A 27,552-nucleotide genomic window follows, 5' to 3' on the forward strand; every position below is an offset into this window, starting at 1 on the left:
ACGGTATAAATGCCCCCCCCCCAAAAAAAAAAAAAAAGAAATTCATGAATAGCTGGTTTTTGGTAATACTGCCTCAGGAATAAAAAAGAAAAAGCGATCAAAAATGTCAGGTGCCCGAAAATGTTACCAATAAAAACGTCAACTTGTCCCGCAAAAAACAAGACCTCACATGACCCTGTGGACCAAAATATGGAAAAATTATAGCTCTCAAAATGTGGTAACGCAAAAAAATATTTTTTGCAACAAAAAGCATCTTTTAGTGTGTGACAGCTGCCAACCATGAAAATCCGCTAAAAAAACACTATAAAAGTAAATCAAAGCCCCCTTCATCACCCCCTTAGTTAGGGAAAAATAAAAAAATTAAAAAAATTTATTTATTTCCATTTTCCCATTAGGGTTAGGGCTAGGGTTGGGGCTAGGGTTAGGGTTAGGGCTAGGGTTAGGGTTAGGGTTGGGGCTAGGGTTAGGATTACATTTACGGTTGGGATTAGGGTTAGGGGTGTGGTTAGGGTTATGGTTGGGATTAGGGTTAGGGGTGTGTTGGAGTTAGGGGTGTGGTTAGGGTTGGGATTTGGGGTGTGTTTGGGTTAGAGTTTCAGTTAGAATTGGGGGTTTCCACTGTTTAGGCACATCAGGGCTCTCCAAACGTGACATGGCGTCCGATCTCAATTCCAGCCAATTCTGCGTTGAAAAAGTAAAACAGTGCTCCTACCCTTCCGAGCTCTCCCGTGCGCCCAAACAGGGATTTACCCCAACATATGGGGTATCAGCGTACTCAGGACAAATTGGTCAACAACTTCTGGGGTCTAATTTCTCTTGTTACCCTTGGGAAAATAAAAATTTGGGGGGCTAACAAACATTTTTGTGGGACAAAAATGATTTTTTGTTTTCACGGCTCTGCGTTATTAACTGTAGTGAAACACTTGGGGGTTTAATGTTCTCACAACACATCTAGATAAGTTCCTGGGGGGGTCTAGTTTCCAATATGGGGTCACCTGTGGGGAGTTTCTACTGTTTAGGTACATCAGAGGCTCTGCAAATGCAACATGATGCCTGCAGACCAATCCATCTAAGTCTGCATTCCAAATGGTGCTCCTTCCCTTCCGAGCCCAAACGGTGGTTCCCTCCCACTCACATATGGGGTATCAGCGTACTCAGGACAAATTGCACAACAACTGTTGGGGACCAATTTCTCCTGTTACCCTTGGGAAAATACAAAACGGGGTCTTAAAGATAATTTTTGTGGAAAAAAAATGTTTTTTTATTTTCACGGCTCTGCGTTATTAACTGTAGTGAAACTTGGGGGTTCAAAGCTCTCACAACACATCTAGATAAGATCTACATTATAAACTTCTGTGAAACACTTGGTGGGTCAAAGTGCTCACCACACATCTAGAAAAGTTCCTTAGGGGGTCTACTTTCCAAAATCGTGTCACTTGTGGGGGGTTTCAATGTTTAGGCACATCAGGGGCTCCCCAACGCAATATGTCATCCCATCTCAATTCCAGCCAATTTTGCATTGAAAAGTCAAATGGCATTCCTTCCCTTCCGAGCTCTGACATGCGCCCAAACAGTGGTTTACCCCCACATATGGGGTATCCGGGTACTCAGGACAAATTGTACAACAACTTTTGGGGTCCAATTTCTCCTGTAACCCTTGTTAAAATAAAACAAATTGGAGCTTAAGTAAATTTTTTGTGAAAAAAAATTAAATGTTCATTTTTTTTTAAACATTCCAAAAATTCCTGTGAAACACCTGAAGGGTTAATAAACTTCTTGAATGTGGTTTTGAGCACCTTATTAACTGTAGTGAAACTTGGGGATTCAAAGCTCTCACAACACATCTAGATAAGATCTACATTATAAACTTCTGTGAAACACTTGGTGGGTCAAAGTGCTCACCACACATCTAGAAAAGTTCCTTAGGGGGTCTACTTTCCAAAATCGTGTCACTTGTGAGGGGTTTCAATGTTTAGGCACATCAGGGGCTCTCAGGGTACTCAGGACAAATTGTACGACAGGAAATGTAGGCCCCTTAAAAAATAGTGAGGAAAGAATGGTTGTAGATGACGAGGAAAAGGCTAACATATTAAACACCTTCTTCTCCACGGTATTCACGGTGGAAAATGAAATGCTAGGTGAAATCCCAAGAAACAATGAAAACCCTATATTAAGGGTCACCAATCTAACCCAAGAAGAGGTGCGAAACCGGCTAAATAAGATTAAAATAGATAAATCTCCGGGTCCGGATGGCATACACCCACGAGTACTAAGAGAACTAAGTAATGTAATAGATAAACCATTATTTCTTATTTTTAGGGACTCTATAGCGACGGGGTCTGTTCCGCAGGACTGGCGCATAGCAAATGTGGTGCCAATATTCAAAAAGGGCTCTAAAAGTGAACCTGGAAATTATAGGCCAGTAAGTCTAACCTCTACTGTTGGTAAAATATTTGAAGGGTTTCTGAAGGATGTTATTCTGGATTATCTCAATGAGAATAACTGTTTAACTCCATATCAGCATGGGTTTATGAGAAATCGCTCATGTCAAACCAATCTAATCAGTTTTTATGAAGAGGTAAGCTATAGGCTAGACCACGGTGAGTCATTGGACGTGGTATATCTCGATTTTTCCAAAGCGTTTGATACCGTGCCGCACAAGAGGTTGGTACACAAAATGAGAATGCTTGGTCTGGGGGAAAATGTGTGTAAATGGGTTAGTAACTGGCTTAGTGATAGAAAGCAGAGGGTGGTTATAAATGGTATAGTCTCTAACTGGGTCACTGTGACCAGTGGGGTACCGCAGGGGTCGGTATTGGGACCTGTTCTCTTCAACATATTCATTAATGATCTGGTAGAAGTTTTACACAGTAAAATATTGATATTTGCAGATGATACAAAACTATGTAAAGCAGTTAATACAAGAGAAGATAGTATTCTGCTACAGATGGATCTGGATAAGTTGGAAACTTGGGCTGAAAGGTGGCAGATGAGGTTTAACAATGATAAATGTAAGGTTATACACATGGGAAGAAGGAATCAATATCACCATTACACACTGAACGGGAAACCACTGGGTAAATCTGACAGGGAGAAGGACTTGGGGATCCTAGTTAATGATAAACTTACCTGGAGCAGCCAGTGCCAGGCAGCAGCTGCCAAGGCAAACAGGATCATGGGGTGCATTAAAAGAGGTCTGGATACACATGATGAGAGCATTATACTGCCTCTGTACAAATCCCTAGTTAGACCGCACATGGAGTACTGTGTCCAGTTTTGGGCACTGGTGCTCAGGAAGGATATAATGGAACTAGAGAGAGTACAAAGGAGGGCAACAAAGTTAATAAAGGGGATGGGAGAACTACAATACCCAGATAGATTAGTGAAATTAGGATTATTTAGTCTAGAAAAAAGACGACTGAGGGGCGATCTAATAACCATGTATAAGTATATAAGGGGACAATACAAATATCTCGCTGAGGATCTGTTTATACCAAGGAAGGTGACGGGCACAAGGGGGCATTCTTTGCGTTTGGAGGAGAGAAGGTTTTTCCACCAACATAAAAGAAGATTCTTTACTGTTAGGGCAGTGAGAATCTGGAATTGCTTGCCTGAGGAGGTGGTGATGGCGAACTCAGTCGAGGGGTTCAAGAGAGGCCTGGATGTCTTCCTGGAGCAGAACAATATTGTATCATACAATTATTAGGTTCTGTAGAAGGATGTAGATCTGGGGATTTATTATGATGGAATATAGGAATATAGGCTGAACTGGATGGACAAATGTCTTTTTTTGGCCTTACTAACTATGTTACTATGTTACTATGTTACCTTGAGGGGTGCAGTTTTTGGAATGGTGTCACTCTTGGGTATTTTCTATCATATAAACCCCTCAAAATGACTTCAAATGTGACGTGGTCCCTAAAAAAAATGGTGTTGTAAAAATGAGAAATTGCTGGTCAACTTTTAACCTTTATAACTCCCTAACAAAAAAAATGTTGTTTCCAAAATTGTGCTGATGTAAAGTAGACATGTGGGAAATGTTACTTATTAAGTATTTTGTGTGACATATCTCTGTGATTTAAGGGCATAAAAATTAAAAGTTGAAAAATTGCAAAATTTTCAAAATTTTCCTCAAATTTCCATTTTTTTCACAAATAAATGCAGGTAATATCAAAGAAATTTTACCACTATCATGAAGTACCATATGTCTCGAGAAAACATTGTCAAAATCACCAGGATCCGTTGAAGAGTTCCAGAGTTATAACCTCATAAAGGGACAGTGGTCAGAATTGTAAAAATTGGCTTGATCATTAACGTGCAAACCACCCTCGGGGCTTAAGGGGTTAAGGGAATACGTGACCTACATTTACATTTTTTTAAACAACCTTTAATACCACATACAAGGGATAAATATCGTCACACCAAAATAAATAAACAATAATCTTTATTTTTATATAGTGTCAGTGTACAGGTAATACAGTGATCACCACTGCCAGTAACATTATACACAGGAGCTCTGCATATAGTATATAGTGCATAGTGTCAGCGTACAGGTAACACACTGGCTCACCAGTGACGTCTCTAGGTGAAGTCCTTCATCTTCACTTTTCATCCTTCATCCTTGCTTTTCTTTTTCATCCATCAGAGACCACATCACTTCTTCCAGCCAGGACTCGTTTCTGCATAAAATAACAGTTACCTAGAGCACCGCTTCCAGAGCACATTCCCCACTTTTTCCTTTTCTTCTACACTACACATCTGAATACAGAGGTGCACCCACAATCTACTATATAATTGTCTAAGGGTCACTTCCATCTTTCTGTCTGTCTTTCTGTCTGTCTGTAAGGGAAATCCCAAGTCACTGATTGGTCGTGGCAAAACAGCCACGACCAATCAGCGACGGGCACAGTCAGGCGGCAAAATGGCCACTCCATACTCCCTGCAGTCAGTGCCCGATCCGTACTCCCCTCCAGTCAGCGCTCACACAGGGTTAATGGCAGCGTTAACGGACCGCGTTAAGCTGCGGTGTAACACACTCCGTTAATGCTGCTATTAACCCTGTGTGACCAACTTTTTATGCATAGGCAGCATCAATAGTAAAAAGATCTAATGTTAAAAATAATAAAAAAATAAAAAATCATTATATACTCACTCTCCGTCGGCCACCCGGATCCAGCCCAGTTCTTTCCCACACCTTGCGACACTCGGGTCCATGCATTGCGGTCTCGCGAGATGATGACTACTCCCCTGCAGTCAGTGCCCCCTCTATATCCCCCCAGTCAGCGCCCGCTGCCCAAGTAGCGTTGTAGCAGTCCGTTAAACCGACTGCGTTACACCGCGGCATAACGCGGTGTAACGCAGTCTGTTAACGCTACTATTAACCCTATGTGACAAACTTTTTACTATTGATGCTGCCTATGCAGCATCAATAGTAAAAAGATATAATGTTAAAAATAATAATAATAATAAAAAATCATGATATTCTCACCTTCCGTCGCCTCCGCAGCAGCTTTTCCAGCAGCTCGCGATGCTCCGGTCCCACCGCTTCGCTGATTGGTCGTGCCCAGCCGGCACGACCAATCAGCCACATTGGCATGGGATTTAAATGCTGCTTCTCTGATTCGTCGCGCCCAGCCGGCTCGACCAATCAGCGCCACTGGCGCGGGATTTAAATCCCGCTTCGCTGATTGGTCGCTCCCAACATTGGTGCGGGATCTAATGTTAAAAATAATAATAATAAAAAAATCATTATATACTCACCCGCCATCCGCTCCCGGATCTAGCCCAGGCCTTTCTTGCTCCTCGCGATGCTCCGGTGACCGGTCCATGCATTGTGGTCTCGCGAGAGGATGACGTAGTGGTCTCGCAAGACCGCTACATCATCATCTCGCGAGACCGCAATGCACTCTTGGGACCGGAGCGTTACGAGGAGCATCGGTAAACGCCTAGGCTGGATCCGGGGGGCCGACAGAGGGTGAGTATATAACTATTTTTTATTTTAATTATTTTTTTAACAGGGATATGGTGCCCACATTGCTATATATTACGTGGGCTGTATTATATACTACATCTCTGTGCTATGTACTATGTGGGCTGGGCTATATACTACGTGGCTGTGGTATATATTACGTGGCTGGGCAATATACTACATTGCTGTGCTCTATACTACATGGTCTGGGTTATATACTGTATGGGCAGTGTTATATACTACGTGGCTGTGCTATATACTATGTGGCTGTGCTATATACTACGTGGCTGTGCTATATACTACGTGGCTGTGCTATATATTATGTTGCTGTGCTATATATTACGTGGCTGTGCAATATACTACGTGGCTGTGCAATATACTACATCACTGTGCTCTATACTACGTGGCCTGTGTTATATACTGCATGGGCAGTGTTATATACTACGTCTCTGTGCTATATACTACGTGGCTGTGCAATATATGACATGGCTGTGCAATATATTACGTGGCGGTGCTATATACTATGTGGCTGTGCAATATGCTACGTGTCTGTGCTATATACTACGTGTGTGGTATATACTACGTGGCTGGGCAATATATTACGTGTCTATGCTATTTACTACATGGGCTGTGCTATATACTACATGGCTGGGCAATATCCTATGTGGCTGTGTTATATACTACGTGGCTGTGTTATGTACTATGTGGCTGTGCTATATACTACATGGGCTGTGTTATACGCTACTTGGCTGTGCTATATTTCTCTGCTGTATCTGTGCATCATGAATCGTGGTATGTGTTTAACAGAAGGGCCCACTGAGACTCCTTCGCCCGGGGCCCTCAAAAACCTGGGCTGTGCTATATACTACGTGGCTGGGCAATATACTAAGTGGCTGTGCTATATACTACGTGGCTGTGCTATATACTACAAGGGCTGTGTTATATACTACTTGGGCTGTGTTATACACTACTTGGCTGTGCTATATTTCTCTGCTGTATCTGTGCATCATAAATCGTGGTATGTGGTAAAGAGGGGGGCCCAATGAGACTCTTTCGTCCGGGGCCCTCAAAAATGTGGAGCCGGCCCTGGCTTCACTGATTGGTCACGCCCGGCCGCTAACAATCAGAGACAGGCACAGTCCGCCCGCGAATTGGCGCCGAATTTGAACCATGCTTCGCTAATTGGTCGTGGCCGGCCGGCCGAATCCTGTGTATAAATTGCATTATTCTGAAAACTTCATAAATAAACTACATACATATTCTAGAATACCCGATTAGTGTTGAGCATTCCGATGCTGCAAGTATCGGGTATCGGCCGATACTTGCTGTATCGGAATTCCGATACCAGGATTCCGATACTCTTGTGGTATCGGGTATCGGGTATCGCAACAACATTAATGTTAAAATGTGTAAAAGAGAGAATTAAAATAAAAAATATCGCTATACTCACCTCTCCGACGCAGCCTGGACCTCAGCGAAGGAACCGGCAGCGTTGTTTGTTTAAAATTCGCGCTTTTACTTGGTTACGTGAAGTCCCGGCTTGTGATTGGTCAGGGCGGCCAAGTTGCCGGGACGCGGACCAATCACAGCAAGCCGTGACGAAAATACGTCACGGCTTGCTGTGATTGGTCCGCGTCCCGGCAACATGGCCGCCATTAACCAATCACAAGCCGTGACGTCACGGGAGGCTGGACACGCGCTCATTTTAAAAAGGGCGCGTGTCCAGCCTCCCGTGACGTCACGGCTTGTGATTGGTTGCGTCGCGGTCAACCAATCACAAGCCGGGAGGCTGGACACGCGCCCATTTCAAAATGAGCGCGTCCAGCCTCCCGGCTTGTGATTGGTTGACCGCGGCGCAACCAATCACAAGCCGTGACGTCACGGGAGGCTGGACACGCGCCCATTTTAAAATGAGCGCGTCCAGCCTCCCGGCTTGTGATTGGTTGACCGCGGCGCAACCAATCACAAGCCGTGACGTCACGGGAGGCTGGACACGCGCCCATTTTAAAATGAGCGCGTCCAGCCTCCCGGCTTGTGATTGGTTGACTGCGGCGCAACCAATCACAAGCCGTGACGTCACGGGAGGCTGGACACGCACCCATTTTAAAATGAGCGCATGTCCAGCCTCCCGTGACGTCACGGCTTGTGATTGGTCAGGGCGGCCATATTGCCGGGTCGCGGACCAATCACAGCAAGCCGTGACGTAATTTCGTCACGGCTTGCTGTGATTGGTCCGCGTCCCGGCAACATGGCCGACCTGACCAATCACAAGCCGGGAATTCACGTAACCAAGTAATAGCGCGAATTTTAAACAAACAACGCTGCCGGTTCCCTCGCTGAAGTCCCGGCTGCGTCGGACAGGTGAGTATAGCGATATTTTTTATTTTAATTCTTTCTTTTACACATTTATATGGTTCCCAGGGCCTGAAGGAGAGTTTCCTCTCCTTCAGACCCTGGGAACCATCAGGAATACCGTCCGATACATGAGTCCCATTGACTTGTATTGGTATCGGGTATCGGATTGGATCCGATATTTTGCCGGTATCGGCCGATACTTTCCGATACCGATACTTTCAAGTATCGGACGGTATCGCTCAACACTATACCCGATGCGTTAGAATCGGGCCACCATCTAGTCAGTATATAATTGGTTATTATGCAACTTCATAGATTGTAAGCTTGCGAGCAGGGCCCTTATTCCTTTTGGTATCTGTTGATCTATGTGTTTATTGTTATGCTTAATGTCCATTGTCTGTACAAGTCCCCGCTAAAATGTAAAGTGTTGTGGAATATGCTGGCGCTGTAGAAATAAAATTATTATTATTATTATTATTATTATTATTAACCCTCCATTCCAAATATAAATTATAAACCACCACTGTACACCCACTAACTATAAATAGCCACTTTCCCCATTTAATATATGAATTAATTAGCACCTGTATTCTTTCCCCCAATTCATTACCAGTCACTTCATCCTCAACACCCCACACTATGTACCTCCCACTCTAACCCCAACACCGATTCATTATATTTACATGCCCCTCCCGCCCCAATTCATTGTCATGTCTTTCTCTCCCACCCTCTATTCATTATCAACTGCTCTACCCCACATTCAATACATCATTTACTCCCCCACCCTCAAAATTAATTATCTATTCTCCCCCTAGATCATCATTTGCTCTCCCCGCCCCCTTCAATTCATCAATCCTCTCCCCACCCCTCACCTTCAATTAAATTGCTGTCCCCATCCCTCGCACTGAATTTGTAATTTGCAGTCCCCCATCCTCTTCCCACTTCATCATTTGCAGTCACCGCACTTTAATTTGAAGTCCCCTTACTTCATCCATTGCAGTCCCCTATCACCCCTCACTTCATTTTAAGTGCCCCTTCAGCATTTGCAGCCCCCTATCCCCCTTCAATTTCATCGTGTGCAGTCCCCCTCAGACACACGTCATCATGTGCAGCCCCCCTTACCCCCACTTGCATGTGTAGTCCCCTTCCTCCCACTTCATCATGTGCAGTCCACCTTACCCCCAGTTCATCATGTGCAGTCCCCCTTACCCCCACTTCATGTGGAGTCCCTCTTACCCCCACTTCATCATGTGCAGCCCCACTCCCCCCACTTCATCATGTGCAGCCCCACTCCCCCCACTTCATCATGTGCAGCCTCACTACCCCCTCTTCATCATGTGCATCCCCACTCCCCCTTCTTCATCATGTGCATCCCTGTCATGAATCCCAATGGCAAGGGATAGCACAGGAAAAGCAAAGTACAAATAAATAACGGACGAGCTCTAGGGTGATGGAACCTGGGCTGACCGCTGCCCTACGCCTGACAAACGCAACTAGAGATAGCCAGGGAGCGTGCCTACGTTGGTTCTAGACGCCACGCACCAGCCTAAGAGCTAACTAGTACTGCAGAGAAAATAAAGACCTCACTTGCCTCCAGAGGAATGAACCCCAAAGGTATAGTTGCCCCCCACATGTATTGACGGTGAAATGAGAGGAAGGCACACACATAGAGATGATATATATAGATTCAGCAAATAGAGGCCCGCTGTAAACTAGAAAGCAGAACGATACAAAAGGGGTCTGAGCGGTCAGCAAAAAACCCTAATCAAAAAACCATCCTGAGATTACAAGAACCCATGTGCCAACTCATGGCACATGGGGAGAACCTCAGTCCACTAGAGCTACTAGCTAGCATAGAGACATAATAAGCAAGCTGGACAAAAAAACCAAACAACTGAAAATCAGCACTTAGCTTATACTGAAAGATCTGGGAGCAGGTAGGCAGGAACCAAACTGAGCACATCTGAATACATTGATAGCCGGCAAGGAAATGACAGAAAGGCCAGGCTAAATAGGAAACACACAGCCACTGATGGACAGGTGGAACCCAGAGACCGCAACCCACCAAAGTCACCCAGTACCAGCAGTAACCACCAGAGGGAGCCCACAAACAGAATCCACAACAGTACCCCCCCCTTGAGGAGGGGTCACCGAACCCTCACGAGAACCCCCAGGGCGATCAGGATGAGCTCTATGGAAGGCGCGGACCAAATCAGTCGCATGAACATCGGAAGCGACCACCCAGGAATTATCCTCCTGACCATAACCCTTCCACTTAACCAAATACTGGAGTTTAGGTCTGGAAAAACGAGAATCCAAGATCTTCTCAACAACATACTCCAATTCTCCCTCCACCAGCACCGGAGCAGGAGGCTCAACCGAAGGAACAACGGGCACCTCATACCTCCGCAATAACGACTGATGGAACACATTATGAATAGCAAACGATGCTGGGAGATCCAAACGGAAAGATACAGGGTTAAGAATCTCCGAGATCCTATAAGGACCGATGAACCGAGGCTTGAACTTAGGAGAAGAAACCTTCATAGGGACAAAACGAGAAGACAACCACACCAAGTCCCCAACAAGAAGTCGGGGACCCGCGCGGCGACGGCGATTAGCAAACTGCTGAGTCTTCTCCTGAGATAACTTCAAATTGTCCACCACCTGATTCCAAATGTGATGTAGCCTGTCCACCACCACGTCCACTCCAGGACAATCCGAAGACTCCACCTGACCAGAAGAAAAACGAGGATGAAACCCCGAATTACAAAAAAAAGGAGAGACTAAATTAGCAGAACTAGCCCGATTATTTAGGGCAAATTCGGCCAGTGGCAAAAAGGCAACCCAGTCATCTTGATCAGCAGAAACAAAACACCTCAAATAAGTTTCCAAGGTCTGATTAGTTCGCTCCGTCTGGCCATTCGTCTGAGGATGGAATGCAGACGAGAAAGACAAATCAATGCCCATCTTAGCACAAAACGTCCGCCAAAATCTAGACACAAACTGGGATCCCCTGTCAGAAACGATATTCTCCGGAATCCCATGCAAACGAACCACGTTCTGAAAAAATAAAGGGACCAACTCAGAGGAAGAAGGCAACTTAGGCAAGGGCACCAAATGAACCATCTTAGAAAAGCGGTCACACACAACCCAGATAACGGACATTTTCTGTGAAACAGGGAGATCAGAAATAAAATCCATGGAAATGTGCGTCCAAGGCCTCTTCGGGATGGGCAAGGATAACAACAACCCACTGGCTCGAGAACAGCAAGGCTTGGCCCGAGCACACACTTCACAAGACTGCACAAAGGTGCGCACATCCCTTGACAAGGAAGGCCACCAAAAAGACCTGGCCACCAAGTCTCTAGTACCAAATATTCCAGGATGACCAGCCAACACAGAAGAATGGACCTCGGAGATAACTCTACTGGTCCAATCATCCGGAACAAACAGTCTTTCTGGTGGACAACGATCAGGTTTATCCGCCTGAAACTCCTGCAATGCACGTCGCAAGTCTGGGGAGACGGCGGACAATATTACCCCATCCCTAAGGATACCAGTAGGCCCAGAGTCTCCAGGAGAGTCAGGCACAAAACTCCTGGAAAGAGCATCTGCCTTCACATTCTTTGAACCTGGCAGGTATGAAACCACAAAATTGAAACGAGAAAAAAACAACGACCAACGAGCCTGTCTAGGATTCAGACGCCTGGCAGACTCAAGATAAATGAGATTCTTGTGATCAGTCAAGACCACCACACGATGTCTAGCACCCTCAAGCCAATGACGCCACTCCTCAAATGCCCACTTCATGGCCAAAAGCTCCCGATTACCCACATCATAATTGCGCTCGGCGGGCGAGAATTTTCTAGAGAAGAATGCACATGGCTTCATCACCGAGCCATTGGAACTTCTCTGTGACAAAACCGCCCCCGCTCCAATCTCGGAAGCATCAACCTCAACCTGAAAAGGAAGTGAAACATCTGGTTGACACAACACAGGAGCAGAAGAAAACCGGCGCTTAAGTTCCTGAAAGGCCTCCACAGCCGCAGGAGACCAATTAGCAACATCAGCACCCTTTTTAGTCAAATCAGTCAAAGGTTTAACCACACTGGAAAAATTAGCAATGAACCGACGATAAAAATTAGCAAACCCCAAGAACTTCTGAAGACTCTTAACAGATGTAGGTTGTGTCCAGTCACAAATCGCCTGAACCTTGACAGGATCCATCTCAATAGTAGAAGGAGAAAAAATGTACCCCAAAAAAGAAATCTTCTGGACTCCAAAGAGACACTTTGAGCCCTTCACAAACAGAGAATTGGCCCGCAGAACCTGAAACACCTTCCTGACCTGTAGAACATGAGACTCCCAGTCATCAGAAAACACCAAAATATCATCCAAATACACAATCATAAATTTATCCAGATATTCACGGAAAATATTGTGCATAAAGGACTGAAAGACTGACGGAGCATTGGAGAGTCCAAAAGGCATTACCAAATACTCAAAATGGCCCTCAGGCGTATTAAATGCGGTTTTCCACTCATCACCCTGTTTTATCTGCACAAGATTATACGCACCGCGAAGATCTATCTTAGTGAACCACCTAGCCCCCTTAATGCGAGCAAACAAATCAGTCAATAATGGCAATGGATACTGATATTTGATTGTAATCTTATTCAGAAGGTGATAATCTATACAAGGCCTCAGGGAACCATCTTTCTTTGCCACGAAAAAAAAAAACCTGCTCCCAGAGGGGACGAAGATGGACGAATATGTCCCTTTTCCAAGGACTCCTTAATATAATTCCGCATAGCAGTATGCTCTGGCACTGACAGATTAAATAAACGACCCTTAGGGAACTTACTGCCAGGAATCAATTCTATAGCACAGTCACAATCTCTATGAGGAGGGAGCGAATTGAGCTTAGGCTCCTCAAAAACATCCCTATAGTCCGACAAAAACGCAGGGATCTCAGAAGGAGTAGATGAAGCGATTGAAATCAGAGGTGCATCATCATGAACCCCCTGACATCCCCAGCTTAACACAGACATTGTTTTCCAATCCAGGACAGGATTATGAGTTTGTAACCATGGCAGACCAAGCACTAGTACATCATGTAAATTATACAGTACAAGGAAGCGAATCACCTCCTGATGAACGGGAGTCATGCGCATGGTCACTTGTGTCCAGTACTGCGGTTTATTCATAGCCAATGGTGTAGAGTCAATTCCCCTCAGAGGAATAGGAACTTCCAGAGGCTCCAGACTAAAACCGCAGCTTTTGGCAAATGACCAATCCATCAGACTCAGGGCAGCGCCCGAATCCACATAGGCATTGACGGAAATGGAAGACAGTGAACAAATCAGAGTCACAGACAAAATGAACTTAGGCTGCAGAGTACCAATGGCAAAAGATTTATCAACCTTTTTTGTGCGTTTAGAGCATGCTGATATAACATGAGCTGAATTGCCACAATAAAAACACAATCCATTTTTCCGCCTATAACTTTGCCGTTCACTTCTGGACTGAATTCTATCACATTGCATAGTCTCAGGTGCCTGTTCAGAAGACACCGCCAACTGGTGCACAGGTTTGCGCTCCCGTAAACGCCGATCAATCTGAATGGCCATAGCCATAGACTCATTCAGACCTGTAGGCGCAGGGAACCCCACCATAATATCCTTAATGGCCTCAGAAAGACCATTTCTGAAGTTAGCAGCCAGGGCGCACTCATTCCACTGAGTAAGCACCGACCATTTCCGAAATTTTTGACAATATATTTCTGCTTCATCATGCCCCTGAGAGAGGGCTAATAAAGCCTTTTCAGCCTGAATCTCCAGGTTAGGTTCCTCATACAGCAATCCCAGTGCCAGAAAAAACGCATCCACACTGAGCAATGCAGGATCCCCTGGTGCCAATGCAAATGCACAATTCTGAGGGTCGCCCCGCAGGAAAGATATAACAATCCTGACCTGTTGAGCAGGTTCTCCAGAGGAGCGAGATTTTAAAGAAAAAAACAATTTACAATTGTTCCTGAAATTCAGGAAGGTAGATCTATCTCCAGAGAAGAACTCTGGAATAGGAATTCTAGGTTCAGACATGGGAGTGTGAACAACGAAATCCTGTATGTTTTGAACCTTTGCCGCGAGATTACTCAGGCTGGAAGCCAAACTCTGGACATCCATATTAAACAGCTAAGGTCAGAGCCATTCAAGGGTTAAGAGGAGGTAAGAAGCAGCTAGACAGCAATTAAGGGCTAGGCAGCAAAACCTCTTAAGGGAAAAAAAAAAAAAAAAATTCCCTTCAACACTTCTTTTTCTCCTGCTTCAGCCCAAACAATTAACACTTTGTGGGCCGGCTATACTGTCATGAATCCCAATGGCAAGGGATAGCACAGGAAAAGCAAAGTACAAATAAATAACGGACGAGCTCTAGGGTGATGGAACCTGGGCTGACCGCTGTCCTACGCCTGACAAACGCAACTAGAGATAGCCAGGGAGCGTGCCTACGTTGGTTCTAGATGCCACGCACCAGCCTAAGAGCTAACTAGTACTGCAGAGAAAATAAAGACCTCACTTGCCTCCAGAGGAATGAACCCCAAAGGTATAGTTGCCCCCCACATGTATTGACGGTGAAATGAGAGGAAGGCACACACATAGAGATGATATATATAGATTCAGCAAATAGAGGCCCGCTGTAAACTAGAAAGCAGAACGATACAAAAGGGGTCTGAGCGGTCAGCAAAAAACCCTAATCAAAAAACCATCCTGAGATTACAAGAACCCATGTGCCAACTCATGGCACATGGGGAGAACCTCAGTCCACTAGAGCTACCAGCTAGCATAGAGACATAATAAGCAAGCTGGACAAAAAAACCAAACAACTGAAAATCAGCACTTAGCTTATACTGAAAGATCTGGGAGCAGGTAGGCAGGAACCAAACTGAGCACATCTGAATACATTGATAGCCGGCAAGGAAATGACAGAAAGGCCAGGCTAAATAGGAAACACCCAGCCACTGATGGACAGGTGGAACCCAGAGACCGCAACCCACCAAAGTCACCCAGTACCAGCAGTAACCACCAGAGGGAGCCCACAAACAGAATCCACAACACATCCCCACTCCCCCTTCTTCATCACGTGCATCCCCACTCCCTCTTCTTCATCATGTGCATCCCCACTCCCCCTTTTTCATCATGTGCATCCCCACTCCCCCTTCTTCATCATGTGCATCCCCACTCCCCCTTCTTCATCATGTGCATCCCCACTTCCCCTTCATCATGTGCAGTCCCTCTTATCCCCCACTTCATGTGCAGCCCCACTCCCCTTCATCATGTGCAATCCCCCTTACCCCCACTTCATCGTGTGCAGCCCCACTCCATTACGTACAGCCCCACTCCCTCCACTTCATCATGTGCAGCCCCACTTACCCCCAGGCCGTCATGTGCAGTCTCCTTTAACCCCCAAACTCATTAATGTGCAGCCTCACTCTCCCTTCATCAAGTGCAGTTAACTATAACCTCCAAATTCCAACATGTGCATCCCCACTCCCCCTTCATCGTGTGCAGCCCCACTCACATCCCACTCCATCATGTGCAGTCTATTTTAACCCCCAAACTCCATCATGTGCAGCCCCACTACCCTTCATCATATGCAGCCCCACTTAGGCTACTTTCACACTAGCGTTAACTGCATTACGTCTCAAAACGTCTTTTTTCCGAAAAAACGCATCCTGCAAAAGCGTTTGCAGGATGCGTTTTTTCCCCATAGACTTGTATTGGCGACGTATTGCGACGGATTGGCATACGTCGTGTACGTCGTACGACGGATGCGTCGAAATTTGGCCACACGTCGTCGGCAAAAAACGTTGATTGTAACGCTTTTTGTCTCCACCTAAAAAACGTGTCGCGACGCATCCTGCAGCATGCGTCGTTGGCTACAATGGAAGCCTATGAGCGACGGATGCGTCGGGACACGTCGTACGACGCAATGCAGCGCTGCAATACGTTTTTTTACACTGAGCATGCTCCGAAGCTGGATTTTGTTGCCAATTGGCCAGACACCCCCAAATCTATATAAACCTGGCCTGGGCCTTCAACCCCACATATGCCAGCAAGACCCAGAGAGAAGACTGCCAGCCACAAGACCCCAGCCAGCCACGTATATAAGTGCCACGTATTTAAGTGCCACGTATATAAGTGCCACGTATTTAAGTGCCACGTATTTAAGTGCCACGTATATAAGTGCCACGTATATAAGTGCCACGTATTTAAGTGCCACGTATTTAAGTGCCACATATTTACGTGCCACGTATTTACATGCCACGTATTTAAGTGCCACGTATATAAGTGCCACGTATTTACGTGTCACGGTATTTCAGTGCCACATAGTTATAGTATTTATAGTACGTGGCACTTAAATACGTGGCACTGAAATACGTGGCACTATGACTGTCAGAAAATGTTCATTAAACTGTTAGGGGTGAGGTTAGGGGTAGGGTTAGGGTTTGGATCCCTTTATCATCATCCGTAGTTCATTAATCGGATGTATCCAGAGTCGCCTCCGTCTCCGTTGCTGCAGAAGCATCCTCCGTTTTTCCGCTGCCGCCTCTGTTATGGTTCTCAATGGCAAGAGAACATAGCCCAGCAAACATAAGAACTAGCTCTTGGAAGGATGGAAACTAAACTGACCATGAACTAAACCTGCCGCACAACTAACAGTAGCCGGGTAGCGTTGCCTGCGTTTTATCCCTAGACGCCCAGCGCCGGCCGGAGGACTAACTAATCCTGGCAGATGAAAATATAGTCCTGGCTCACCTCTAGAGAAATTTCCCCGAAAGGCAGACAGAGGCCCCCACATATATTGGCGGTGATTTTAGATGAAAATGACAAACGTAGTATGAAAATAGGTTTAGCAAAATTGAGGTCCGCTTACTAGATAGCAGGAAGACAGAAAGGGCACTTTCATGGTCAGCTGAAAACCCTATCAAAACACCATCCTGAAATTACTTTAAGACTCTAGTATTAACTCATAACATCAGAGTGGCAATTTCAGATCACAAGAGCTTTCCAGACACAGAAACGAAACTACAGCTGTGAACTGGAACAAAATGCAAAAACAAACGAGGACTAAAGTCCAACTTAGCTGGGAGTTGTCTAGCAGCAGGAACATGCACAGAAAGGCTTCTGATTACAATGTTGACCGGCATGGAAGTGACAGAGGAGCAAGGCTAAATAGCGACTCCCACATCCTGATGGAAACAGGTGAACAGAGGGGATGATGCACACCAGTTCAATTCCACCAGTGGCCACCGGGGGAGCCCAAAATCCAATTTCACAACAGTACCCCCCCCTCAAGGAGGGGGCACCGAACCCTCACCAGAACCACCAGGGCGATCAGGATGAGCCCTATGAAAGGCACGGACCAGATCGGAGGCATGAACATCAGAGGCAGTCACCCAAGAATTATCCTCCTGACCGTATCCCTTCCATTTGACCAGATACTGGAGTTTCCGTCTGGAAACACGGGAGTCCAAGATTTTTTCCACAACGTACTCCAACTCGCCCTCAACCAACACCGGAGCAGGAGGCTCAACGGAAGGCACAACTGGTACCTCATACCTGCGCAATAATGACCGATGAAAAACATTATGAATAGAAAAAGATGCAGGGAGGTCCAAACGGAAGGAAACAGGGTTAAGAATCTCCAATATCTTGTACGGGCCGATGAACCGAGGCTTAAACTTAGGAGAAGAAACCCTCATAGGGACAAAACGAGAAGACAACCACACCAAGTCCCCAACACAAAGCCGAGGACCAACCCGACGCCGGCGGTTGGCAAAAAGCTGAGTCTTCTCCTGGGACAACTTCAAATTGTCCACTACCTGCCCCCAAATCTGATGCAACCTCTCCACCACAGCATCCACTCCAGGACAATCCGAAGATTCCACCTGACCAGAAGAAAATCGAGGATGAAACCCCGAATTACAGAAAAAGGGAGACACCAAGGTGGCAGAGCTGGCCCGATTATTGAGGGCAAACTCCGCTAAAGGCAAAAAAGCAACCCAATCATCCTGATCTGCAGACACAAAACACCTCAAATATGTCTCCAAGGTCTGATTCGTCCGCTCGGTCTGGCCATTAGTCTGAGGATGGAAAGCAGACGAGAAAGACAAATCTATGCCCATCCTAGCACAGAATGCTCGCCAAAATCTAGACACGAATTGGGTACCTCTGTCAGAAACGATATTCTCCGGAATACCATGCAAACGCACCACATTTTGAAAAAACAGAGGAACCAACTCGGAAGAGGAAGGCAACTTAGGCAGGGGAACCAAATGGACCATCTTAGAGAAACGGTCACACACCACCCAGATGACAGACATCTTCTGAGAAACAGGAAGATCCGAAATAAAATCCATCGAGATGTGCGTCCAGGGCCTCTTCGGGATAGGCAAGGGCAACAACAATCCACTAGCCCGAGAACAACAAGGCTTGGCCCGAGCACAAACGTCACAAGACTGCACGAAGCCTCGCACATCTCGAGACAGGGAAGGCCACCAGAAGGACCCTGCCACCAAATCCCTGGTACCAAAGATTCCAGGATGACCTGCCAACGCAGAAGAATGAACCTCAGAAATGACTTTACTGGTCCAATCATCAGGAACAAACAGTCTACCAGGTGGGTAACGATCAGGTCTATCCGCCTGAAACTCCTGCAAGGCCCGCCGCAGGTCTGGAGAAACGGCAGACAATATCACTCCATCCTTAAGGATACCTGTAGGTTCAGAATTACCAGGGGAGTCAGGCTCAAAACTCCTAGAAAGGGCATCCGCCTTAACATTCCTAGAACCCGGCAGGTAGGACACCACAAAATTAAACCGAGAGAAAAACAACGACCAGCGCGCCTGTCTAGGATTCAGGCGTCTGGCGGACTCAAGATAAATTAGATTTTTGTGGTCAGTCAATACCACCACCTGATGTCTAGCCCCCTCAAGCCAATGACGCCACTCCTCAAAAGCCCACTTCATGGCCAAAAGCTCCCGATTCCCAACATCATAATTCCGCTCGGCGGGCGAAAATTTACGCGAGAAAAAAGCACAAGGTCTCATCACGGAGCAATCGGAACTTCTCTGCGACAAAACCGCCCCAGCTCCGATTTCAGAAGCGTCGACCTCAACCTGAAAAGGAAGAGCAACATCAGGCTGACGCAACACAGGGGCGGAAGAAAAGCGGCGCTTAAGCTCCCGAAAGGCCTCCACAGCAGCAGGGGACCAATCAGCAACATCAGCACCCTTCTTAGTCAAATCAGTCAATGGTTTAACAACATCAGAAAAAACAGCAATAAATCGACGATAAAAGTTAGCAAAGCCCAAAAATTTCTGAAGACTCTTAAGAGAAGAGGGTTGCGTCCAATCACAAATAGCCTGAACCTTGACAGGATCCATCTCGATGGAAGAGGGGGAAAAAATATATCCCAAAAAGGAAATCTTTTGAACCCCAAAAACGCACTTAGAACCCTTCACACACAAGGAATTAGACCGCAAAACCTGAAAAACCCTCCTGACCTGCTGGACATGAGAGTCCCAGTCATCCGAAAAAATCAAAATATCATCCAGATACACAATCATAAATTTATCCAAATAATCACGGAAAATGTCATGCATAAAGGACTGAAAGACTGAAGGGGCATTTGAAAGACCAAAAGGCATCACCAAATACTCAAAGTGGCCCTCGGGCGTATTAAATGCGGTTTTCCACTCATCCCCCTGCTTAATTCGCACCAAATTATACGCCCCACGGAGATCTATCTTAGAGAACCACTTGGCCCCCTTTATGCGAGCAAACAAATCAGTCAGCAGTGGCAACGGATATTGATATTTAACCGTGATTTTATTCAAAAGCCGATAATCAATACACGGCCTCAAAGAGCCATCTTTCTTAGCCACAAAGAAAAAACCGGCTCCTAAGGGAGATGACGAAGGACGAATATGTCCCTTTTCCAAGGACTCCTTTATATATTCTCGCATAGCAGCATGTTCAGGCACAGACAGATTAAATAAACGACCCTTAGGGTATTTACTACCCGGAATCAAATCTATGGCACAATCGCACTCCCGGTGCGGAGGTAATGAACCAAGCTTAGGTTCTTCAAAAACGTCACGATATTCAGTCAAGAATTCAGGAATCTCAGAGGGAATAGATGATGAAATGAAAACCACAGGTACGTCCCCATGCGTCCCCTTACATCCCCAGCTTAACACAGACATAGCTTTCCAGTCAAGGACTGGGTTATGAGATTGCAGCCATGGCAATCCAAGCACCAACACATCATGTAGGTTATACAGCACAAGAAAGCGAATAATCTCCTGGTGATCCGGATTAATCCGCATAGTTACTTGTGTCCAGTATTGTGGTTTATTGCTAGCCAATGGGGTGGAGTCAATCCCCTTCAGGGGTATAGGAGTTTCAAGAGGCTCCAAATCATACCCACAGCGTTTGGCAAAGGACCAATCCATAAGACTCAAAGCGGCGCCAGAGTCGACATAGGCATCCGCGGTAATAGATGATAAAGAACAAATCAGGGTCACAGATAGAATAAACTTAGACTGTAAAGTGCCAATTGAAACAGACTTATCAAGCTTCTTAGTACGCTTAGAGCATGCTGATATAACATGAGTTGAATCACCGCAATAGAAGCACAACCCATTTTTTCGTCTAAAATTCTGCCGTTCACTTCTGGACAGAATTCTATCACATTGCATATTCTCTGGCGTCTTCTCAGTAGACACCGCCAAATGGTGCACAGGTTTGCGCTCCCGCAGACGCCTATCGATCTGGATAGCCATTGTCATGGACTCATTCAGACCCGCAGGCACAGGGAACCCCACCATAACATCCTTAATGGCATCAGAGAGACCCTCTCTGAAATTCGCCGCCAGGGCGCACTCATTCCACTGAGTAAGCACAGCCCATTTACGGAATTTCTGGCAGTATATTTCAGCTTCGTCTTGCCCCTGAGATAGGGACATCAAGGCTTTTTCCGCCTGAAGCTCTAACTGAGGTTCCTCATAAAGCAACCCCAAGGCCAGAAAAAACGCATCCACATTGAGCAACACAGGATCCCCTGGAGCCAATGCAAAAGCCCAATCCTGAGGGTCGCCCCGGAGCAAGGAAATCACAATCCTGACCTGCTGAGCAGGATCTCCAGCAGAGCGAGATTTCAGGGACAAAAACAACTTGCAATTATTTTTGAAATTTTGAAAGCAAGATCTATTCCCCGAGAAAAATTCAGGCAAAGGAATTCTAGGTTCAGATATAGGAACCTGAACAACAAAATCTTGTAAATTTTGAACTTTCGTGGTGAGATTATTCAAACCTGCAGCTAAACTCTGAATATCCATTTTAAACAGGTGAACACAGAGCCATTCCAGGATTAGAAGGAGAGAGAGAGAGAAAGGCTGCAATATAGGCAGACTTGCAAGAGATTCAATTACAAGCACACTCAGAACTGAAGGGAAAAAAAAAAAAAAAAAATCTTCAGCAGACTTCTCTTTTCTCTCCTTTCTCTGTCAATTAATTTAACCCCTTCCAGCCGGTCAAACTGTTATGGTTCTCAATGGCAAGAGAACATAGCCCAGCAAACATAAGAACTAGCTCTTGGAAGGATGGAAACTAAATTGACCATGAACTAAACCTGCCGCACAACTAACAGTAGCCGGGTAGCGTTGCCTGCGTTTTATCCCTAGACGCCCAGCGCCGGCCGGAGGACTAACTAATCCTGGCAGAGGAAAATATAGTCCTGGCTCACCTCTAGAGAAATTTCCCCGAAAGGCAGACAGAGGCCCCCACATATATTGGCGGTGATTTTAGATGAAAATGACAAACGTAGTATGAAAATAGGTTTAGCAAAATTGAGGTCCGCTTACTAGATAGCAGGAAGACAGAAAGGGCACTTTCATGGTCAGCTGAAAACCCTATCAAAACACCATCCTGAAATTACTTTAAGACTCTAGTATTAACTCATAACATCAGAGTGGCAATTTCAGATCACAAGAGCTTTCAGACACAGAAACGAAACTACAGCTGTGAACTGGAACAAAATGCAAAAACAAACGAGGACTAAAGTCCAACTTAGCTGGGAGTTGTCTAGCAGCAGGAACATGCACAGAAAGGCTTCTGATTACAATGTTGACCGGCATGGAAGTGACAGAGGAGCAAGGCTAAATAGCGACTCCCACATCCTGATGGAAACAGGTGAACAGAGGGGATGATGCACACCAGTTCAATTCCACCAGTGGCCACCGGGGGAGCCCAAAATCCAATTTCACAACACGCCTCCTTCTCCCGCACTATGATATCCAGGCGATTCGTCTCAAAGATAACGTCGGTAACCAAACTAGCAATGCTCACAAGAACACCTTCCATCGCTGCCACAAAACTAAAACCCTCAAAGATGGGCTGTAAAAACAGTAACTATATAGTTTTCCATATTTTCCAGTAGCCAATCAAATTTGGGAGCCTCCCATTTTAAAAACAGATCCGTCGGAAAAACGGATGCAACGGATGGTAAAAACGGATGCAACGTATGCAACGCATCCAGTATTTTCGACGGAAACGTTTAGCGGATTTGCGACGGATCCGTCAAAATGCTGTATGCGTGGCATACGTTTGTCACCGTTTTTCACTTTTTTGACGCATCCGTTTTTTCGGCAAAAAAGACGTTTTGAGACGGTTTGCAGTTAACGCTAGTGTGAAAGTAGCCTAACCCCTCCACTCCATCATATGCAGTCTCATTTAACCCCCAAACTTGATCATGTGCAGCCCCACTCGCCCTTCATCATGTGCAGCCCCACTTACCCCCCACTTCATCATGTGCAGTCTCCTTTAACCCCCAAATGCCATCATGTGCAGCCCCACTCCCCTTCATTATGTGCAGCCCCACTTACCCCCTAGTCCATCATGTGCAGTCTCCTTTAACCCCCACTCCATCACTTGCATTTACCCCCACCCATTGAATTCAGTTTATAAAGAAATCGAAAGTTTTTCATACTTACCTCACCAGTCAGTCACTCCCCTGCAGCGCCTCTCTGCTTCCAGCATCCATGACATGTCGGCGCATGCGTGATGACGTCATCACGCACCCCCGACACCTGACCCAGAAGTACAGAGAACATGGAGGGAGCAGGAGCTTGCGCAGCCATCAAGGTGATGGCCATGCACAGCTCCCAGCCCCGGCGCAGACTGTGTGCGCTGACAGACTGTGATGTGGCTGTTACTGCTGCTGGCCACGTCACAGTACAGCACACATGGCCGAGCACAATTTCCATCAGGCAGCCAGCCTTGTACTGCTGCTGGGGGAGAGGCCTCTCTGCCACTCAGCCCAGCCCGCCCCTGTGGATATTTCTCAGTACATTTACAAGTGCTTCTCACCATTTCTTTTCTTAGGCTATGTGCACATGTTGCAGATTAGCCTTAGGAATTTCTGGTGCGGATTCTGCCTCTCTTGGCAGAAAACGCAGCTGCGGATTTGTCGCGTTTTTTGTGCGGATCTGCAGCATTTTTTGTGCGGTTTTGCTGCTGATTTTTTGAGGATTTTCAGCGTTTTCAGCGTTTTTTACCCCTGCGGATTTCTACAATGGAATGGGTACAAAAATGCTGCAGATCCGCAAAAAAGAAGTGACATGCTACTTCTTTTAATCCGCAGCATTTCCACACCGAATTTTCCGCACCGTCTGCACAGCGTTTTTTTTTTCTCATTGATATACATTGTACTGTAAATCAATTGCGGATCTGCACTACAAAAAACGCTGCGGATACGCAGGAAATCTGCAATGTGTGCACATACCCTTACTGTTATGTCAGGAATGGTCACCGCTAGGGTTGAGCGAAACGGGTCGTTCATTTTCAAAAGTCGCTGACTTTTGGCAAAGTCGGGTTTCATGAAACCCGATCCGACCCCTGTGCGGGGTCGGCCATGCGGTACGCGACTTTCGCGCCAAAGTCGCGTTACAATGACGCGAAAAGCGCCATTTCTCAGCCAATGAAGGTGAACGCAGAGTGTGGGCAGCGTGATGACATAGGTCCTGGTCCCCACGATCTTAGAGAAGGGCATTGCAGTGATTGGCTTGCTGTCTGCGGCGTCACAGGGGCTATAAAGGGGCAATGGAACAAATAGAGGAGAAAATCCAGCTTCCAAAAGTATCAAAATTTATTGAAGATAAAATCCAAGATCCAAAAACATGGTTCACAGGAGAAGAAATGGCAGCATGCTACATGTTTCGAACAATAAGTTCTTTTTCAAAGCTGCTCACCATGCACCAGGATGAGGTTTACATAACAGCTGTGACACATCACAGTGAATCAATCTACCACCTGATGCAACAGTGATTATATACAATAAAAACGCAAAAATATCACAAAAAACAAAGCACAAAAAATATATATAAAGTGTACATATAAAAAACATACAATATACTTAAACAATGTAAATCTCTCAGTAATGAAACATAATTTCCTTGCGAGCATTTAAACCCATGGGATAGCAAGTGTTAAGGCAGAACATCCAATAAGCTTCACGCGTCATTAGCCGTCTTTTCAGATCTCCTCCTCTAGGTGTCATTCCAAGCTTCTCAATACCAACAACTCGAAGGAATGCAGTGTTTCTTTGATGACTGGTGATAAAATGCTTAGAGGCATAAGACACAGAGCGATTATTATTAGTGAGAACAACAATATCAGTGATATGTTCTGAAATACGCGTCTTTAGCATGCGAGTGGTGCAGCCTATGTAGCTTAATTTACATTTAATGCATGTTATCATATAAACTACATTCTTACTATTGCAATTAATAAATTGCTGGATTTTATGTTCTTGTTTATCACTGCTATCAAAAAACATTGTGGCGCTTCCAAATGTCGCACATGTGCCCATTCTGCTGTCAAGCATTCATTTTTTGATATATTTATATATATTTTTTGTGCTTTGTTTTTTGTGATATTTTTGCGTTTTTATTGTATATAATCACTGTTGCATCAGGTGGTAGATTGATTCACTGTGATGTGTCACAGCTGTTATTTAAACCTCATCCTGGTGCATGGTGAGCAGCTTTGAAAAAGAACTTATTGTTCGAAACATGTAGCATGCTGCCATTTCTTCTCCTGTGAACCATGTTTTTGGATCTTGGATTTTATCTTCAATAAATTTTGATACTTTTGGAAGCTGGATTTTCTCCTCTATTTGTTCCATTGCCTCACGTGAAGACTGCACGTTATCCGGGCTTCCCCACAACAAATGCCTAGTAGGTGAGCTGGTTTTGTCACATTTTTTTTTCTCTTTTGCTATAAAGGGGCGTTCCCGCCGACCGCCATCTCACTGCTGCTGATCTGAGCTTAGGGAGAGGTTGCTGCCGCTTCGTCAGAAGCAGGGATAGCGTTAGGCAGGGTCCATTAACCACCAAACCGCTTGTGCTGTAGCGATTTCCACTGTCCAACACCACCTTCGGTGTGCAGGGACAGTGGAAGCTACATTTTTTTTTTCCTCAGCGCTGTAGCTCATTGGGCTGCCCTAGAAGGCTCCCTGATAGCTGCATTGCTGTGTGTACGCCACTGTGCAAACCAACTGCTTTTTTCAAAGCACAAATCCTCTTGTTCCTTCCTTTCTGCACAGCTATCTTTTTTGTTTGTCCACACTTTTTATTTAATTTGTGCATCAGTCCACTCCTTATTGCTGCCTGCCATACCTGGCTGAGATTACTGCAGGGAGATAGTAATTGTAGGACAGTCCCTGTTTGTTTTGTTTTTTTTGTGGGAGATTAAGATTGGCATTTCTGCTAGAGTGCCATCCCTGTGTGTGCCATCTCTCACTCAGTGGGCCATAGAAAGCCTATTTATTTTTTTGCTTGATTTGGGTTCTAAAATCTACCTGAAAAAATCATTTTATCTTATTTGGTTTCTAAAGTCTCCCTGAAAAAAATAAATAAAAATAAAACAGTGGAAGATTAATATTGCCCTTTCTGCTTGTGTGCCAGTCTTGACTCCTGGGTGTGCCATCTCTCTCTCTCAAATTGTGGGCCATAGAAAGCCTATTTATTTTTTTGCTTGATTTGGGTTCTAAAATCTACCTGAAAAAAAATCACTACATCAATCAGTGGGAGAAAAATATTGGCCTCAGGGCTTGTGTGCCACTCCTGACTCCTGTGTGTGCCATCTCTCACTCAGTGGGCCATAGAAAGCCTATTTATTTTTTTGCTTGATTTGGGTCCTAAAATCTACCTGAAAAAAAATCACTACATCAATCAGTGGGAGAAAAATATTGGCCTCAGGGCTTGTGTGCCACTCCTGACTCCTGTGTGTGCCATCTCAGTGGGCCATAGAAAGCCTATTTATTTTTTTGCTTGATTTGGGTTCTAAAATCTACCTGAAAAAATCATTTTATCTTATTTGGTTTCTAAAGTCTCCCTGAAAAAAAAATAAATAAATAAAACAGTGGGAGATTAATATTGCCCTTTCTGCTTGTGTGCCAGTCTTGACTCCTGGGTGTGCCATCTCTCTCTCTCAAATTGTGGGCCATAGAAAGCCTATTTATTTTTTTGCTTGATTTGGGTTCTAAAATCTACCTGAAAAAAAATCACTACATCAATCAGTGGGAGAAAAATATTGGCCTCAGGGCTTGTGTGCCACTCCTGACTCCTGGGTGTGCCATCTCTCACTCAGTGGGCCATAGAAAGCCTATTTATTTTTTTGCTTGATTTGGGTTCTAAAATCTACCTGAAAAAAATCATTTTATCTTATTTGGTTTCTAAAGTCTCCCTGAAAAAAAAAAATAATAAAACAGTGGGAGATTAATATTGCCCTTTCTGCTTGTGTGCCAGTCTTGACTCCTGGGTGTGCCATCTCTCTCTCTCAAATTGTGGGCCATAGAAAGCCTATTTATTTTTTTGCTTGATTTGGGTTCTAAAATCTACCTGAAAAAAATCATTTTATCTTATTTGGTTTCTAAAGTCTCCCTGAAAAAAAAAAATAATAAAACAGTGGGAGATTAATATTGCCCTTTCTGCTTGTGTGCCAGTCTTGACTCCTGGGTGTGCCATCTCTCTCTCTCAAATTGTGGGCCATAGAAAGCCTATTTATTTTTTTGCTTGATTTGGGTTCTAAAATCTACCTGAAAAAAATCATTTTATCTTATTTGGTTTCTAAAGTCTCCCTGAACAAAAAAAAAAAAAAATA

The sequence above is a fragment of the Ranitomeya variabilis genome, chromosome 2 (assembly GCF_051348905.1).
Source record: "Ranitomeya variabilis isolate aRanVar5 chromosome 2, aRanVar5.hap1, whole genome shotgun sequence".
NCBI lineage: Eukaryota > Metazoa > Chordata > Amphibia > Anura > Dendrobatidae > Ranitomeya > Ranitomeya variabilis.